General features: G+C 47.7%; 1 protein-coding gene across 3 annotated transcripts in view; it reads right to left on the bottom strand.

Moving 5' to 3' along the window:
• TRABD (TraB domain containing) overlaps positions 1-7,248 on the bottom strand; it is a 36,458-nt gene extending 29,210 nt beyond the window's left edge. For 2 of the 3 annotated variants that reach the window (XM_064445869.1, XM_064445853.1), the window contains exon 1: positions 7,095-7,248. The gene's annotated coding sequence lies outside the window, so the exon portion shown is untranslated. Of the gene's footprint in view, positions 1-7,090 lie in introns of all 3 variants that reach the window. The other variant, XM_064445860.1, reaches the window with a different exon arrangement.
• Positions 7,249-19,424: the final 12,176 nt, after the last annotated feature.

Genomic DNA, 19,424 nt, shown 5'->3' with positions numbered 1-19,424 from the left:
ATGACTGAATCCCCAATTTGATCCCCAATTCCATCACCTTTTTTCCCCAGCAAGTGGAATTCTTGTGCTTGCTTCAACTTTGCTAGTCCTAAGGGGCCTGCCATTCACTGGGCGATAAAAATTGTTCTTTACATATATGTATGAACAAATGAAGCCCTTTCCCCAACTCTTAAGATACCTAGCAACCAAACAGGAATTTTTGAGACCACCCAACAAACTGCAAGTCTAAAATTTAGCCATTAATCATCTTATTGGTAGGCACCTATTTCCTTTCAAGGTTTTCTTGTCCTGACAGCACATGCAGGCCAGCCATTCACACTGACAACAGCACTGTGGAGAAAGGCCCATATTTTCCCCCTACACTTTGGGGATTATTCTCTTTCCCCAACAAAACAAATTCAGAAAGGAGCACACAGGTAAGCACGTCTTCTAGCGATGCCTATCCAGCACAGTGGCTGACAAACGCAGAGTGAGAAAGACCTCCTTGCCTTGCTATTTCACCTCAGTCCTCCACCTTTCCTAATGTAAAACAGCTTCAGCAGAGCTTCCTCTTTGCATGAAATCTGCTCATGAACTACTGGCTCATTTTTTGTACTGGGTAGCCTTAGCTGACCAAATTGTTTCGTTTCTATCTGCATATTTAGGCATCTGAAACTCTCTTAGCTCACAGTCTCGAGGAGACAAAGGTAGACTCGCAAGTCACGGGTTCTAGGATGGCAAGTTATAAGGCACCAAAACATGAGCTACCATTAAAGAACAAATGCCCTCGTTTTATTTCAACTAGGTGGTTCGGTGAGAAAATTCAAGCACAACACAAAGGATGGCCAGGCAGTTCGTTAAGCTACCCTCCTACTGTAGGACTGAATTTCTTCCTTTATTACCTTGTCTAAATTTGCTTCTTTCAGACAGTGATTCAACTGAATCAATAAAAAAGCTTTTTAAAAACTCTCGTGCTCCTACCTATAAAACAATGTAGTCTGCTACTCTTTAAAAAGAATATTTTTATTGAATGTTTTCTTCCTTCTGAGCCATACAGAAATTCAGAAGCAGCATTTGCTTTCTTCAACATGTTGACATTGCAAGATGGAAATTAAGTTCTTTGTAGTCTTATAATTGCTCCGTATTTTCTATGCACTGCATGCACATCAGAGTAACTAGTAAGAAACTAGGAGTCACAAAACTACCACAACTTGTTTCACCTTTTATTGAAAGGGAAAGTCAACAATTTTTGATTCCCCTGCCCCAACAAATCTAAATGCATCTATTGCTGCTTTCAACAGTTACAACAGTCACTAGCACTGCAGAAGGTATCCACATCTATCAGTACTCTGAGTATTAATCTTACACCTCTGAGACAGGACAGTATATACTCCCTATTTTACAAATAAGGAACTCAGGCATATGAATAGTTAAATACATCTACAAACCTGATGTGTGGTATCTAAACAGTTAGGAGGCTGCTGGAGCTTTAAAAGCATTTCAGTTTTGCTTTCTGAATTTTCCTTTGTTTTTAACCATTGGCCCTTCAGAAGATCCACACACACGCTTCTGGGTCAGCCCTTCCTCATAGTAATATGCCAACATCACTCATCCTTGTTGCTCTAGAGTCACTGGGGGAAAGATGAGAGGTAGGCTAAGGACTGAATTTGATTCAAGAGCAAGCTGTCGAACAATAAAGCGGGCGTTCTCCAGTGAGAATATAGCACACCTCACACAGGTAATGCTGTAACCGAGCTAGAACCAACCTGCAATGGACGTAAGCCATGGGCACACACAAACAACTATTTAACTAACAGCCTCCAGACCCAGCCCTCTAACACCAGTATCCCTGGCCAGAATACAGCCTCCATCCACTCGGCATGAGACACAGCAACAAAAATTTACTTACATCAATGTGCACCAAGTGTGCCCTGTTCCTTTTATCCTCTAAATCCAGAGTTTCACTAGCAACAGTATTCAGTCTAGCTGGTACAGCCTGTGTGCTTCACATTCACACCGTGCACTGCAGAAGCACATTTTATTTGAATGCTTCTATATGTTAACAGGACCACTTATTTTGTGTGAACAAAAGAGGCACATTAATACTTCAGAAGATACAGACAACTTTTTCTCTCACTGACAAGCCATTGCACTCATTACTCACTGTCTGGAATACCTAACAAAGTACCTTCCCTGCCCAACATTTAACTTACGAAAATGAAACCAAATCAACAGATACCCACTTATGTCTCAGAACCGTCCTCTGCAATGGAAGCAGAGTACTTAAAATTGATGAGGATTTTTCCATGCTTATGCTCAGAAATCTTACAAATGTTTACAAACAATCATCAGCTCCAAATTGTGTCGCTTCTCTGTTGACAATCAACCGCTCATACTCAGAAGGATGCATCAGCTGAAACTTGACTGACAATTAATGCAACAGCCACAAATTCAGAAATTGGAACGTATTTCAAAACCATCACCAAGGTGACCTACTGTACACATTGCACATCTCTTTGACACAACCCACGCCTTTGAAACTTAACTGAGCAACTGGTTCTGTGATCACAGATGGTTGTAGATTGTGGCTCTGGTTTCTCATGACTCAGAAGTTCATAAATTTCAAAACAGAGATTTTTATCCTCTGAGCATCAATGAGATGCTCCTGCAACACGAACTGTGCTGATGTATGCAGCCTAAACTCAGCTACCTGCACGCTGGAGCCAACATCCATTTGCATAGTTTGGAAGCTAAAAGATAAAAGTCACAGACAACTACACTAATTTTGTTTGAAAGGAGGTGTTGGAACAAGAATACCTGGTCTAGAACTCTGTTGCATGGAAAACACCTTTATCAGTGAAAGACAAGAAGGCACTCTCATATGTGTTTTGCGTTTAGTAATTATTGCTATTGCATCGACTAGGGCTACCAGATGAAATGAGGCGAATCAGGATGCTAATGCAGAGCAGGATTGAGAACAAACAATAGGCCAAATTCTTACTCTTTTGAAAGGCTGCTAAATTTAGAAACATTGTACAGAAAGACCAAAGTGAAGTGGCCCAAGTCTGGCCAGCCACTCAAAAAGTCATGCTGTCATAGAACCTACACACCTATTTTATTCTAGTATGAATCACACGAATTCAGCAAAGATTTGGAACCAAAATAGTTTTATTAGACTCTCCTGCAATCGGTGGATTGGGGCAAGATATCCACTCAGCTCATCTCCTCCCTCCAGGGAGGTTCAAAACCATGAACCAAGTGACACTTCTGAGTGGTCAACCCTCTACAAAACACTCCCAAGCAGAGCAACAGGAAAAGAGCACAGCTGCTGTATGCACAGATTCTAGAGTGTTCTAAAAGAAGCAGATTTTCCACTCTGTTCATTACCTACAAGCAGCCAGCAAAGGAGATGGGTAGAGAAGTTCTGCCATGGACAACTAACAAGTGGCTTGGAAGATATTTGACTGTGGTCCACAAAAGTATTGCTGAAGTCTTCTTAAACTCCACATATACATTTATTCCACTTGTCAATGGCTGTCTACTGAGATACACAGAAGCTGGGTCTCAAGAGCACTGGCACATTCATTCGTCTTGTTATGAACACTTTTAAATGCAAGCCTTGTGATGGTAAAATTGGGATTTTGTAGGACAGAATTTTGCCCAACTGCCAAACACGTTGTTTATCAGTGCTCTTCTCCCTGCCCTTTCCATCCCAGTCTCCAAACAGTACCTGGGAACAAGCTGATCTACTGTTTTTCGCAATCACCAGGTGATCACAAAAGCTGAAAACAGTTACATGACACAGGTCCACGTGCTCACAAGCAAAGACACACAGCTCTACTGTGGCAGGAAACTGAAGAAAGAGTGTCAGGTTTCAAGACAGACCTAAGAGAGACAAAGCTCCAGGAAAGCAAACTAATTCCAGCCTGCCAGCCTGCAGGCGCAGAAGCCCCACGTTAGCCCTTACTGTTCAGACTCACACTTACCAGGAAAGTCATCTTGCCTGCAACTCCATCCAGCTGCTGCACCGCTCATTTAATGTGTAAAGCACCCTGCACCCAACAAGCTCGGTAAATTAAAAAAAAAAATTTCCTCAAAAGATTATTTCCATTCCTATCTGCTGCCCTTTAAAGAAATTAGAAAGCCCCTCAGCAATTCCTGATCCTTGTTCCTCATGCACAGGCCTCCTTTATCGGTTACCCTGTAATTGTCTTACTGTCCTTCAGAAGGACTGCTCCCAGTTGTGCCACACGCGAGATACGCATCCTACTGAGGTAAGATCAGGGTCTCTGGATGTACTGCACAGGCGGCTGGAGACCTTTTTTCAACTTCACCAGCATTTGTGTTGCTGTTCAGCTGTGGTGCAGGCTCTTGCTCCCTCTCACAAGTGTGCACACCCTTCCTGCACAGAGACACAGACCTCTCAACACGTGTGCGACCTTGCGCTGTCTGTACAAGACAAGGTTATTTCACAGACAACCTGCAGGGTTTAACCGCTGGAAAACATGAACTCCTGGAGCTCCAGTGTAGTCTTTGCAGCTTGATATGTGGTGTCATCAGGACACTTAAATTCTTGTATGTGGAGATGCTAAGTCCCTGCATCCCTCAGTCATTTCAACCAAATTGCATAGCATGTCAACTAAATGCTCGGGGTGGGGGACATGAAGGAAGCAGGAGGAGAAAACAGCCCATCTGACTATTTTTTTGGTTTGTTAGAAAAAGAAGTGAAAAGGAAGAGAGCTTGTCTCTGAGTGCATGTGTGCTTTCATACAAATCTATGAATTGCAGTTAATATTAAAGTTATATGCCCCTGAGTTATTTTGCAGGCAGGGAAAAAAAAAATAAATCAGTCCTACTTTAGAGTTTTTAAGTTCAAATGCAGAACCACAGATTAACTAACATGTTCACAGAATCTCAAATTTGAGTGGCTATTTACAAAACCCTTCAATAACTGAAGGTCTGACCTCAGAAACTATTGACATTGGAAACCTAACTGGAAATAAATACCTATCTAGTAAGAACCATCACCCACAGAATGTACTGGTGAGATCTAGCACTAAATAACCTATGACAGACAACCGGGGCTGCTAACCACTGTGGACTTTCCCTGGCAGGACAAGGAGAGCTGCAGAACCCCTCCTTCCCACTGGCACTGGCTGGCAAAGCACGTGCCGCAATATCACTTCAGACAGCTGTAGTTACACGCCACTCCCACGAAATCTGGAGTACACTTACCTCTGGCCTGCTCCCATTTTTGTTTTCTAAGACTGCCTCAAATCTTTCTTCACTTTTCCCAAATAGTGAATAAGTAGAAAGAAGATGCTTTCTGAAAAGTACTATTTTAAGAAAAAAATCAGATGACTCTCCCATAAACAAGATACCAATATCACTGTGTTTTATTCACAGCTGTGGTAGCGGCAGCAGAGATGTTTCATCATATTTACCATATGGAAGAAAGAATGCACTGAAAAATACACATAACTCTCCTCGCACTGAATTAAACAATATCTGAGTCTATGGTTAAGTCACAAGAGTGCCAGATACTGAGATGGCTGACAAATTTACAATCAGAAACTCAAGTTACTGAAACTTGAAAGTCTACCGAAAGCCACAAACAGCAGAGCACAAACCAGTGCTACAGCCAAAACCCAGTATTTTCAATTAAACAACTCATTTAGCTTAGGATAATTAAATGTGTGCGTGTTTTTGCCCTTCTGCTTAAGTTCTATCCCCTACAGGGAACAGAGCAGGGAAGCCCCTGAAAGCTGCTTGGTTTGGGGTTTTTTCCTTTTTTTTTTTTTTTCTTTATTGTGTTAGCTTTCCAAGAAGGAATATGTGCATTAATGAGCTGAGCAGTAGGTGCACTGACATACACCTCTAAAAAAAATGGAGAAGCGAGGCCATTCTTGGGACTACTACTGACACCACCGCGCAGCCAAAGTAGCATCTAACTTCTAAAAGCCCATCCTCTTGCTTTTCCAACCCAGCAGCAACCACTCAGCAGTCGCAACTTTCTGCAAAATTTTACCAAACAAAAACATTCTCCTTCTTCCCTAGCCAAAAATAAACACATTCGTTGTACGGATACCAGTGCACAGGACCATTGGTACATGTATTTTTCTCAAAAGCACAAGCTATGCCTAGAACACGAGTTATTTTTGAGACCTGGGTTAATTAGAGCTATTTTCAGAGGTGAACTCAAAATCCCGATTTCACAATTTGTTGCATGTGATGCACGACACGGACAGCCTGAAAAAGTCACAACTGTTGAGAGACCAAAAAAAGAAGAAAAACTGCGAGTCTGCTTTTCTCCTCTCCGGCTCACCGTCACAGCCACAACCGCAAACGAATCCCACGTCCTTATCGCTGAACACCTACAAAACGTACGAGAGCCCGGCGCGCTCTGCCCACGCCACGCCGCCCCTCCGCGAACCCCCAACCCAGGAAACGGCCATAACGAAGCCGTGGAAAGGTGCTGCCGCAACCACGCGCCGCTCTGGGACCTTAAGAACGGCCCAAAAGGCTGCGTTTCCCCCCCCCCCCCAAGTTTTGTGCTCGGCCGGCGGGGCAGGCCCCCTTACAGGGCTCCCCCGGGGAGGCGGCGGGTAGCGGTCTCCCCTTCCCCGCCGGAGTTGGGGCTCGCCCCTCACCCTCCCGGCTGCGGGGCCGAGGAGAGGCCCCCCATTCCCCGCCGCCCACAGGGTCACTGGCGGAGCAGCGCCGGCCCGTCCCGGCCTCCCGCCCGCCCGTCCCCGCGGGCGCTGAGGCACCGCCCGCCGCCGGCGCAGGGCCCGGGGAGCGCTTCCAGAGGCGGGAGCGGGGCCACCTGGCCCCGGCCGCCCGAACGGGGCGCTGCCCGGCGGCGCCTCCGGGCCGGCCACCTGGAAGGGCAGGGCTGGCTGTACGTGAGGCGGGGGGCGGGCGGCGAGGGGCATTTCCCGCGGGGCACCGGGAGAACTGCGACAACCTCCCGCCCCAGCTCCCCCTCACACCCGCCCGCTCGCCCTGCACCGGGGCTCGGCCCCAACATGGCACCGCCGCCACCGCCCCCCAGGAAGCGGGCACCGCGGCGGCCGCCTTCCCCGCCCGCTCCCCGCCTCGCCCCGCTCACTTGCCGTGCTCGGCGGCGGAGCCGGCGGGTGCCGCCGCTGGCCGAGGCGCTGCGGGAGGCGGCGGCGGCGCGACGGAGCTCCGGCGACTGGGGCACGCCAGCCGGACAACGCGCCGCAGCAGTCATTCATCGGGGAGGGCGGGGCCGGCGCCGCCGGGCAGCCTGGGCCTTGTAGTCTCCCGCTGCTCCCCGGCCCCGGGCGGCGGGCGGCAGCGGGCTGCGGCGGACTACAGCTCCCAGGGCGCAGGGGCGGGCGCGGGGGCCGCGGGGCCCGGCAGCAGCCCCCGCCCGCCCGCCTCCTTCCCTCTGTGCGGCCGCCGCCGCGCTCCGGTTCGGGGCTCCTGACGGCTCGCTGGGGTCGCTCGAGCCTGTGGCAGTAAAGGGGCTTCCGGGGCTTGCCGGTGTCCCTGCGGGAGCCCCGGGGCTCGGCCGGGCTCGGCGGAGCGTGCGGGGCGGCGGCCGGGGGTGCCTCGGTCCCCTCAGCTGCCCGGGGCAGCGGGGGTCCGCTCTGGCGGGGCGCGAAGCCGCGTGCTCTGGCGGGCCGCCTCGCCCAGGCCGGCGGAACAGCGCCCGGGGGCCGCTGTGACCTCCCTCCCGCCTGAGCCAGGCCTGTGAGGTCGGCGCAGGAGGTCTGGGCTCGGTACCGGCCTGCAAGCCCTGGGCTTTAACCCTGCAGCCCTTTCCAGATGCCTCTGCCTGTTGTGGCTGCTAAGGAAAAGGCTCCTGCTCTGGTGCCCTGGCTGCTGCAGGCGGTTTGGAAATGAGTGCAGCGAAACGGGTACGAGAGCACCCTTATGTGTGGGACTGCGTGGGGTGTCCGTGCGAAAATGCACCGTGGTTGTGGATCTAATGGAGGTGGAAGACATCTCCAGGCTATGTCACCTCCGAACCTAGCCGTGACTTCCTCTCCATGCAGTCCTGCTGCTTACCGCTGCCATTCCCTCCATCTGCGTCCCCTCTTCCAGCGGACCTTTCCTCTTCTGCTGGACAGTAGTTAATGTTTCACCCATGAAACCTGAAAAATCCGTGTTGTACCACCCATTTAAGCACAGCAGCAATTGACAGTACTTCAAATTACTAGGCTGACACGAACAAATATTTGATTCATCAAGAAAACTTTTCCAAGGAAGATATGTCAGGAGTTGATGATAGCTACCGGTTATTTTCCAAAATGGTCCCTATCCCTTCACCGGCTTCTCTGTTCTGTCTCTGATAGGTCACAGTACAATGACAGTATGGCTGAAACACCCATTTAGTCTCAGCGCATGTTTATTACCTTAATAAGTTTCATTAGAATGGATTTGAGTGTACATTTTGTGATCATTTCTTAAATATTTTACTTCATGGATGTATTCTAGCCAGGGATAGTTTAGGATTGGGCTGAGCTTTGGAAGTACGTGGTATGTAGAAATCAAGTAGAGACATGTTGAGGCAGTTGGGAATTTCACTTCCCGTTTCGTGTAATAATAGTTTCAACTTGCTGTAAAAGCACAGAGCAGGCATTTCATGCGCGAACATTCAAAATACACATAATCAAGTAAAGGAATAAGCTATGCAGACCTCCACTTCTGGGAAAAAAAAAGCCATCTAGTGTCTGACAGATAAGAAAACTTCACTTTGGGCATTTTAATCTACTGCAGTCCCCAGATTTCAAACACCTTTTTTTCTTCACAACTGGTGGGTGAAGGCCAGCAAGAAAGATGGGACACTATTAGACAAGTTGGTTGCTGCTTTTGGGGATTGTGCCAGGTGGCTTTCTTGGCATCCAGGGACACCCCCGCTCTGAGTACTGCCGTTTCCAGCGCCGCCGCTCCCCGCTGACTACAGCTCCTTGCTTCTGAGTCTCTTTCCTAATGCCACCTCTGCCAGGCACTGTCCTTGCCCTGCCACAAGCTTTCCATGGCACTGGATACGCTCTTACAGAGATTTGCTCAACTGTCAGCGTGTGCCAGGCCCCGGTTATTTGCAGTGTAATGTGTTTGGTTCAAGCTGTGCATCCTGAATGATAGGTCAGCATTTTTTGAGCTGCAGCTCTTCCTGCTACACCCCGCCTGGTGTTATGCGCAAACTTAGTGAGAGACCCTTGATAGACTACCGATGTCTTCCCAAGCTTCACACTGCTTCAGCTGGAAAGGTTCAATTATTTTTGGTCAGAGCTGGGGAGCACTGCCTTAGCCTCAGGAAAGACCTCACCTGATCTCATCTGATTGGGAAGCCCTCTGCTTGTGAGAATACTGTGAACCTTGCTGGCCTGTTTTTCCTTTAGCTCATGATGCTGCACCCTGATTATGCCAACAGTGTTCGTGCTTTCATGTAGGGTTACTTCAGGCAGTGTTTCCTTTGCTGGCCCAGCCAGAGCTGCGGTGGTTGAACATGCCTTTACAAGGACCAAGGTAAGATGCAAGTCTCTACTGACATGAAACAGTGCGGCTGGAGGTTCTGCCTGTGCTGTTTCAGCCCAGTCTGTGGTGCACAACACTTCTGAAAGTGGAGAGGGAGCACTGAAATGGGAGGAAGTTTATCAGACCGCAAAGACCATGGCAATACCATGTCCGGCGATCCCAGGGGTGCAGGGCTCTGCAGCTCTGCCAGCAGCAGGCGCGCCGGTATTGTCAGAAGCAGCCTCTTGCCAGGGCTGTGCCAGTGATCCCAGTGACAGCTGTGGTGTCGCTGCGGGAGTGTGCGTGACTGCACATTGTGTTCTGATCCATATTTGCAGAGCGTTGCGGTAATTGAATGCCCCATTAATTAGCAGTTGCAAGATGGGTCATAGGTGTCTGCTAACTGGCCTAGTGTAACATATAAATCTTGTTCTTAACTGTTGTTTTTAATACTTTGTATATCTTTTTCTTTAAATGTCACCATTGATGTGGGATTGTTTTGAGGTCAATGGCAGATGCCAGTAGTGAAGAGAGGCCTTGGCAGCTGGTGATGGATTTCTTCAGTGTTTCAACTCTGCTTAAACTGCATATTATTTTTTTACCAAAACTGAGCCACAGCCACAAATATTATTTTTTTACCAAACACCAGCCACAGCATGGTGTATCTGAGGTCATTTTATTGTGTAGAGAGTCAGACAGGTTCCTCATGTGCATGACACTGCTCTTAGGCATAGGTGTTTCCAGGATGGATAGGAGCAAGTAGAAGAGCTAAGTGTACTTCTGCCTGCCCTTCCTCCCTCCCTGTTTTCTTCTCTCCTTCCCTCCCTCAGTCCTGCCCTCATCCTTCCATCCCTTCCTCTCTCTTCTTTCTCTCTCTTTTTCTTGACAGGCTGTTTTTACATAAGGTTTCTTAGGAAGTGATAGCAGTGATGGTGGTATTAGCTAGACTCGCCCAATTGTCTTCAGCAATCTCTGGTTTGTAGAAGCCAGTGCGACACTTGAATCAGTCCCTGAACAGATTGCCAAGGAAGTCACCAGCCTGCTTCATGGATGGGCATTTGCCTGCCCCTGTCACAAGTCCTTAAGTCACAAGTCCTTAAGAACTTGTGATAACAAAGGATTCCCACCACCATCCAAAACAACCGTTATCATTGAAAACCTTGAGTGTTAGGAAGGTTGTCCAAGCGTCCAATGTAAACTGGTGTTCGCTTGTATCCAAGCCCAGTAGCTCTTGCCCTCCTCACTGCGGGTCTGAAGGACAACTTTCCCCCCATGTCTTTGCAGCAGCCTTCACCTGTTGAAACGCTGTCACGTCTCCTTTTGCCTTCTCTAGACTAGCGAGTCTTAAGTTTTTCTCCACGAGTCCCAGCCTCTGGGCTGTGGAGGCAGGTGCCGGGCCCCGGGCTGGGGCCGATGCTACAAACTGCCTGGAAAACGGGCCTGAACCGACCGCCACTGAGGCCCTCCCCAGTTCAGCAGGATCCTTCACCACACCTCTGGCGTTTCAACCGAGGTGGAGCGAGGCGGCGGTGCCGTGACCACCCGCCCGCACCGCAGGAGCTTACGGGGCCCGCGGGGACAGAGGTGGGAGCGTCGCAGGGGCGAGCTGGGGCGGCAGCAGAAAACACGGGCCAGGAAAAAAACTTGGCGGCCTTCGGCGACCCTTGCTTCGTGATTGCCAGCTAATCCTGGCTTCGCCTGTGGTGACTAGAGAGTTCACCTGGCAGCCGTTCTGCCAGTCAGCGACGGACAAAACGGAGGTTTCTGGAGAGAGCATCGCCCGGGCGAGCGCCGGGGCCGGCGGGGGAGGGCGGCCGGCGCTGGGCGCCAGGGGCCGGGGCAGCTCCCGCGGGAGGCGGGGGTACGCATGCGGTGCCGCCCAGCCCTGCGAGCCAGGAGCCTGCCGCTGCAAGGGGCGACGGGGAACCGCCGCGGGGGGCTGCCGCCAGAGAAAGGGCTGCTGCCGTCCCGCGGCGGGGGCGGGGGGGGGGGGCAGCGGGCAGGGGGTGCGGGCAGGGGGCGCGGACGTGGCGCGCGGACGTGGCGGTGCCGCGGAGCTATGGCGCCCTCTGGCGGCCTCCCCCCGTCAGCGCCCCTCGGGGCTTCCGCGCGCTGCAGCGGGGGACACGCGCCCCTCCTCCCCCCGTTTCATTTTTCTTTTCTAATGTGCTTTTCGGCCTGCGGGTGAGAAGAAGAAAGACAAGTAGAATGATTAGTATCTCTGCAGAGTTCACTTGACCGACTTCTCTGGCAGAGAGGCAGATTTATGTCATTTCAGTCTCCCTCGCTGCATTTTTGTTATCTTTCAGAAAAAGCACCCGCGGGCCAGCTCTAATATAATTTTCTAAGCTCAAGACTATGGAGTATATTTATGTTGCTCTAAAATAGCATAATCTCAGCTGTATGTGATGTGCTGAGAGGGAAATTAAAGTGCAGTTCTGCTGCAACCAGAAGTGATACGGCCTTTCTGTTACTCACGCAGAGACAGCCAGGGCAGGGCGGAGGTTGCAGATTGCCATATCAGAAGATTGCCAGCCAGACCCTATGTCCTAGGTGGTATCAGTGTATCTGCTTCTGAAGGCTACAACCCAGAGCAGCACTGGGAAGGTCTCAGAGTTGTTCAACACTGCTTCCACGACTGGGCTGCTGTACGTGGCTAGAACTGGCTCCCACAAAGCTGATCTGGTAAATCATAAGAACCAAACGACACACTGGACTAACTTAACCGCCTCTGGACTTTACAATTTACCCTTAAAATTTGCACGACGCTTGGGGTCAGTCCATCACAAGGGAAGCTCCGTGGGAAGCTGATGACTGTGAGCAACGCTTTGGTACCCCGGGTCCAGCCCCAGCTGCTGTGCTGGAGGCAGCGTTGTGGGTGCAGGCAGGCGTGCAGCCTGCAGCATGCTTGTGGAAGGGGATGGTGCTGGTGGCAGAAGGGGAGGAAAGGCTACAGCCCCCTTGTTCTTCCTCTGCATCTTCCTCTTCCTCTCCCTCTCCTCCCCCATTAAATTTGCAGCCAACCTGCATGGCATGACACTGTACAGTGTAGAGGCACTCCAAGTAGCTGTGAGTAACGCAGCTTGGGTAGCAGAAGCTGTTGGCTGTGTCAGCACAGGGCTGGTTTTGGGATCATTTACATGGGAGGCATGCGGAGCGAGCAACATGGCACTGCAGTGACAGCAAGATGAATGTGAAAGGCACGCTCTGGGCTTTCCTTGTCCAGGGAGAAGGAGCCAAGTCAGACATTTTGCTTCTCTACAGGAAAGGCTGGAAAAGAAGGCAAACCAGAGATGTGCCCCTCTGAGGGAGCCTGGGATTGCACAAGATAATCTTTCTGTTCACTAGAGGTAACCAAAAGTGCCCACAACCGAGCCTAATGCCTGTAGGCTTTGGAAGACAAGGAGAGACAACAGAGCTATTATATACAGTCTTGTTCCTACACAGGAACAATTAAATCACTCAGTACTGTCTTCAACTAATAACAGGCTGGTTTAGAGCTACAGAGCAGAAAAGGCTGGGCTAAAGCCAGCTTGCAATCCTTAACACACACTAGTCTGCCCCAGATTTGAAATCTCTATGGGATTATGGGAGACTTTAGGTGTAATCCCTTAAATAAACAAACAAACAAACAGGTTGAAGATGAAGGCCAGATTATGAAGCACTGAAAATCACTGCTAATGTCAATGTGAGATGTGGACACAAGGAGTAAAAGCATAGGTCCAGACCATGCTTTAAAGTTGTACTGAAAATGCTGGTTTAGCAACGGGACTTTTCTGTTAGGTTCCTTCCTTCTCACAAGATTCGGAGCATACATAAAGACTAACAGCTTGTCCTACAACAAACTGAACTGAGGATTGAAAGAGCGAGGTGCTGCCTGCTCTCCATTGACTCCTCGGGGGATCATTCAAAGCAAACCGTAAGTTAATTTGGAGTAGGTGGTGCAGTGGTTTCCCCACATAAAATATCCATATGGGGAATTAATCAAAGTGCTGTAATCAACTTGCCTGCTTATCAGCTCATCAACTATTTGCATGAGCTCTAAGACTTATGTGTACATGCGTTCATTTAAGGACATTGCACAATTTCATTTAAGTCTTGCACAACTGAAGTCCCTGGCAAAGTTCTGTCACACTTCAGTGGCTATAGGACCTGCTCCAGGAGCTTGCTGTGAGTTGGCTAAGGCTGGAAAGCATCAATACCATTAACATCCTATTTCCTTCAACTGTGTCATCTCATGCTCTGTTGAGAAGGACCTGGGAATGCTGGTGAACAGCAAGCTGACCATGAGCCAGCAATGTGCCCTTGTGGCTAAGGCGGCCAATGGTATCCCGGGGTGCATTAAAAGGAGTGTGGCCAGCAGATCGAGAGAGGTTATCCTCCCCCTCTACTCTGCCCCAGTGAGACCACATTTGGAGTACTGTGTCCAGTTTTGGGGCCCCCAGTTTAAGAAGGATGTGGAACTGCTTGAGCAAGTCCAGCAGAGAGCTACCAAGATGATCAGGGGGCTGGAGCATCTCCCCTATGAGAAAAGGCTGAGAGACCTGGGTTTGTTCAGCCTGGAGAAGAGAAGACTAAGCAGGGTTCTTATCAATACTTATAAATATCTGAAGGGCAGGTGTCAAGAGGATGGGGTGTCCAACGACAGGCCAAGGGGCAATGGGCACAAGTTGGAACACAGGAAGTTCCAGCTAAACATGAGGAAAAACTCCTTTCCTGTGAGGGTGCCAGAGCAGTGGAAGAGGCTGCCCAGGGAGGCTGTGGAGCCTCCTTCCCTAGAGACATTCACACCCCACCTGGACGTGTTCCTGTGCCCCCCTGCTCTGGTTGTCCCTGCTCAAGCAGGGGGGTTGGATGAGATGATCTCCAGAGGTCCCTTCCAACCCCTACCACTCTGTGATTCTGTGATTAAAAAAGATCAAGCCTGACGCATAATTACAATCCCTTTATTACTAATACCCAGAAATACTCCGATTCACAAATCCCAGCTGCTTTTGCCTTCATAGATTAGATGGGAAAAGTGCTTAACTCCTGAAAGGTCCCTTCATAATGCCTTTCTCCTGAAGAAAATTAAGTTGTTAATAAAATCATTGGGCTGCCTTAATGTTGCCTTGTGTACATGTTTCAGTAGTAGGGAATAGTTGTACGATGCAGAACCAGAACCTAAAATTCAAAGTTACACCTATTGCATATCAGAATATTTTATTACCTCCCATGGATTTGAGTTAAAATGACTGTTCCTGTGCCCATGTCCTCTAATAGACCTTGAAATGAGGAGGTGCAAGCTCCAAGAAATAAAACTTGTTCAAATTCTCTGCAGAAAATCCTGGGGCATACACCTAAGGATAAGAGTGAACAGAAGGAAGGAGACATCATCAAGAACAATAAATGATCCTTATTTGCTTTGTTGAGCTTAAGCTGAAGGTGTGAAACAGGGAGGTCTTGAACATGCTTAGGAGCTGGACACAGCAATTTCACCTTAAGCCAAATGTTTTCTGAGAAGGTGGAGAATGTACTGGGGAAACAAGGGCAACAAGTTTGAAAATGACTCTGTTAGGGAAAAAAAGAGGTGAAAACTACCATACATCCACAACGGACAGCTTGCTTCCACCTGCACTAGGGCTTGTGGTTCTGGTGGAGTGGTTTAAAGAGTTACCACCCTTCAATCAGAGTTTAGTGCCCCTGATGAACTTGTGAAGGTTTATGCAAATCCATCCTACCTGGCATGAAAGTGGCCTAGAAGCACTCTTGTAATCTGTCCCTCCATCTCCAATGAGAATCTAGGAGCTAAGAGCAGTAACATCCTAAACCACTTTCTTATGGGCTACCAGTGCCCTGCAACAAAATTCCTCCATCTGAAAAACTGAATAGTCCCCAGCCAGGTTACTGCCTAAATTTGCTGCTTTTCATGGGAAAACAAAACCAAACAAAACTACAACAATATAGAAGTGTGTGATACCTATGACTACAAAAGAAATTGTTTTAAAACAGTGTTCACAGCACACCAGAGTCAATCATGTCTTCTAAATGTTCTAATAAACATACTGACATCAGGTTCCTTTTCTTGTGTAGTTAACCTTGCTATTAGCAGAAGACTGTGAAATAATACTACTTAGCTGTGAAGAAGTAGGCAAGACACACCAAGGCAGAGGACTTTGCAAGCCCGCAGATGGTAAATATCAGTGCCAAGAGCTTTACTTGGCATGATAAATGTCCTGTTGACATATCTCAGAGCTGCCATTACAAAGCAGAAACATTTGTGATACAAAATATTTACAAACAATTGTAAATGTGACATAACCCAATTTAAATTTGGAACTTATTTTAGCATATGTGGAGACTCCATATCAAAAGTGAAGCTCTTCATAAGCAAAATTGTCTTGGGGATGGTAATAATGACCAGAATTGTGTTAGAAAGCTATGATATGCTAGCTGAATCTGGATTTTTTCCTAAGTACTTAAAATAACTGAGCAAGAAGATGAAGGGCGTGGGTCCTGTGTTTGTCTTTTTCTTTGAATGGGATAGTTGTCTACAAAGCTGTTGGAGAACACGTGAAGAGGGCAAATCAGAGATGTGGCTGGTGACAATAGCATCTAGAAATTTTGAAGGATAATGAAAGGTAAGATAATGTTCCCATCAAAGTTTACGGTCCTGATTCCTGTGTTTACCCTGGCTTTGTATCAGCCCAATACTGCTGAACTCAAATCTGGGCTTGCTTTTAATGAGTGACCTTTCCATGCAGTGGAGAATCAAGTATTATATGCCTAGGGGTATGTTCTGCTATACCTATTTGCATAGGAAGATTTCAAATATTGTTCTGTAGCAGAAATCCTCCTTTAGCTGAAAGATAAAAGGGTGTCTTTTGAATCTGTAAGACTCAGTAAGGAGGGATTACTGTATTTTTTATTTTAGGGAGGAATTAGGCATCCCTGAGTTGACTGCAACTGTCCTTGTCTCTCACCAAAGGTAAAGGAAGAACTGTGTACAGTTAAGATTCACTGCAAATTTTTAACTCATTACTTACATGAAGAACTCTCTCTGCAGTGTTGGATATTATAATTTTCTTATTCCTTTCACTATTTTTAGTTTGTTTGACAAATCTGGATTAAACCTGTCGAAGGAGATGATGTGAAATTTTAGAATGAGGAACCGTGCACTGATTTCAGGTAATCCACCTGAGACACTGAAGATTGTTGTTTTTTTTTTTGTCAGAGTACTTAAAAGTAACACTATAAATTAAAAATAAATATGTTCACAACTCAGCTTCTACTCACTGTCTCCTGGAGGTGACAGGCTAGTCTGAATTGGAAGACTGTGGCTGTCTCCACATCATTCCTCTTCCTCTCCTTCTGATTTCCAAATCCCCTCTGATTTCCTGCCCCCATCCAATTTATTTTGATTAGTATGTTTAAATGGCCTGTAATTCCATTTTCCAGGTCTTTCTCCCAACTTACTCCTATGTCACCCCTTTTACCAAACCAAACTTTGTGCTTTGGACAAACTTTTGTCATTGCATTTGCACCTGTCTCTCCTTCCTGCCTGCTTGGGTACCATCAGCAGGAACATGGAGAGAACAGGAAAATTAGAATTCCAGTACTTGGCCAAAGGGGATGAGAGTAGTTAAGAGCACAGATATCAGGGAAAAAAACTGAAACCCTGGCCTGAATCATGCTCATAAGGTATCTCCAGCAGTTCCAAACAAAATCTTGACTGAGGAGGTGTGAAATAAGGTTGCAGAGATTTATAGTTTGCCAAATTTAACCAGTTTCATGTGAAAATTACAGGAAAAAATCCTTCCTAGTCCTCTGCCAGATTTCAAGTCTGTAGCCCACAGCCTGAAAGTGCTATAAGGAGGTGGTTAAATTAATATTTTTAAAGGAGAAAAATAGCGTCTTTTACCCCAAACTTTTTCAAAGCAGTTTTTCTGGAACCATTGTTGCTGGAAGTTTAAAAAAATGTGTTTCAGACTTATAAATATCTGCCCGGGAAAAATTCAGCTCAGGTAGTGAAGAATATATAGAATCACAGAGTATCTTGAGTTGGAAGGGACCTATAAGGATCACCAAATCCAACCCCCTGCTCCTTGCAGGACTACCTAAAACTAAACCATATGACTAAGAGCATCATCCAGATGCAACTTGAACTCTGACAGGTTTGGTGCCATGACCACTTCCCTGGGGAGCCTGTTTCAGTGACTGACCAGTGAAGAACCTTTTCCTAATGTCCAGTCTGAACCTCCCCGATACAGCTTCATTCCATTTCCTCGTGTCCTATCACTGGTTCCCAGAGAGAGGAGATCAGAACCTCTCCCTCCACTGCCCCATTTGAGGAAATTGTAGACTGCCATAAGGGCACCCCTCAGCCTTGTCTCCTCCAAGCTGAAGAAACCAAGTGACCTCAGCTGCTCTTGCCCTTGAGGCCTTTCACCACCTTGGTCACCCTCCTCTGGACACACTCTAGTAGTCTGATGTCCTTCTTACACGGAGGTGCCCAAAACTGCACATAGTACTGGAGGTGGGGCCGCACCAGTGCGGTGTAGAGTGGGGCAATCACTTCCCTCGACTGGCTAGGTGTGCTGTGCTTGATGCACCCCAGAACAAGGGTTGGTAGTTTTTGCTGCCAGGCACACTGTTGGCTCATATTCAACTTGCCATCAACCCAAACCCCAGCCCTCTTTCCATGGGGCTGCTCTCCAGCCTCTCATCCACCAATTTGTATGTATAACCAGGATTACCCTGGGGAATCCTGCACTTGCTTTTGTTAAATTTCATATGGTTGGTAACTGTGCAGCTCTGTAGTCTATCTAGATCTCTCTGTGAGGCCTCTCTATTGTCAAGGGAGTCCACAGCTCCTCCTAATTTAGTATCATCTGCAAACTTACTTAATGTACATTCGATTCCTGCATCCAGATCATTTAAAAGACATTAAAGAACTCTGGCACCAAAACTGAGCCCTGGGGAACCCCTCTGGTGACTTGCCACCAGCCTGATGTAACCCCGTGTACTATAACTCTTTAAGCCCGACCCATCAGGCAATTGTTCACCCAACGTATTACAGACTTATCTAGCTGTGTGCTGGACATTTTGCCTGGAAGGAATCTGTGAGAGACAGTATCAAAAGCTTTGTTAAAATCCAAAAAAGCCCACATTATGTGGCTTCCCTTAATCAACTAGGTGGGTGACCTTGTCATAAAAGGAATTTAACGTAGTTAAGCAGGACCTCCCCTCCCGAACCTGTGAAGACCAGTAACTTTAAAAGTACATGAAAATTGTCTCAAAAAAACCCCAAAAGTATTATTCAGCAGTCCTTATTATAGAAAACTCCAGTAAATGCCTGTCAAGTTCACTATCATGCTGATTAATGCTTTCTTGCATACAGGCGAGCTCTATAACTTAATGAATAGTGCAACAGGCATTTTCCAAAGAAAATCACAGTAAGAATATTTAAGATTTTACCATCACAGGAGAGCTAGGCAAGATTCTTCATATCTGAGAGTATCAGAGAAGACAGGCAGGCTGACAAATTATTGCCCTGATTAAGGCAGTGATGACAGCATGGTGTGTTGTTTGCACACAGACTGTTTCCTTTAAATAAGTCTTCCCTGACCTTTACAGCAGGTGAGAGTGATGCTTGCTTGAGGACAGCATACTCCTTGTGAGCAATTCAAGGGAGCTGTAAAAGTCCATGGATCCGGACCCCAAGGCTTGGAAAATCCTCTGGTGCTCTAATGGTGTTGTGCTATAGAAATGCCCTAACTGTTCACCTCAGCAAGGGCACAGGTTTCAGTGACCCCACGATAACAGTCTGTGCCCCATGGTGTTCTTTAACCAGTCCACAGAGAGTGTGTGGTCACCTTGTCCTCTACCTGTGATGGCATTATCTGTCAAAACCTGGAAACATGTCAGAGTTAAAGAAGACACATGTGTGGGTGTGAATCAGCCGGTGCATGTGG

The sequence above is a fragment of the Phalacrocorax carbo genome, chromosome 1 (assembly GCF_963921805.1).
Source record: "Phalacrocorax carbo chromosome 1, bPhaCar2.1, whole genome shotgun sequence".
NCBI lineage: Eukaryota > Metazoa > Chordata > Aves > Suliformes > Phalacrocoracidae > Phalacrocorax > Phalacrocorax carbo.
Note: the sequence above shows the minus strand (reverse complement) of the source record. Positions and strands in the feature narration are given on the sequence as shown.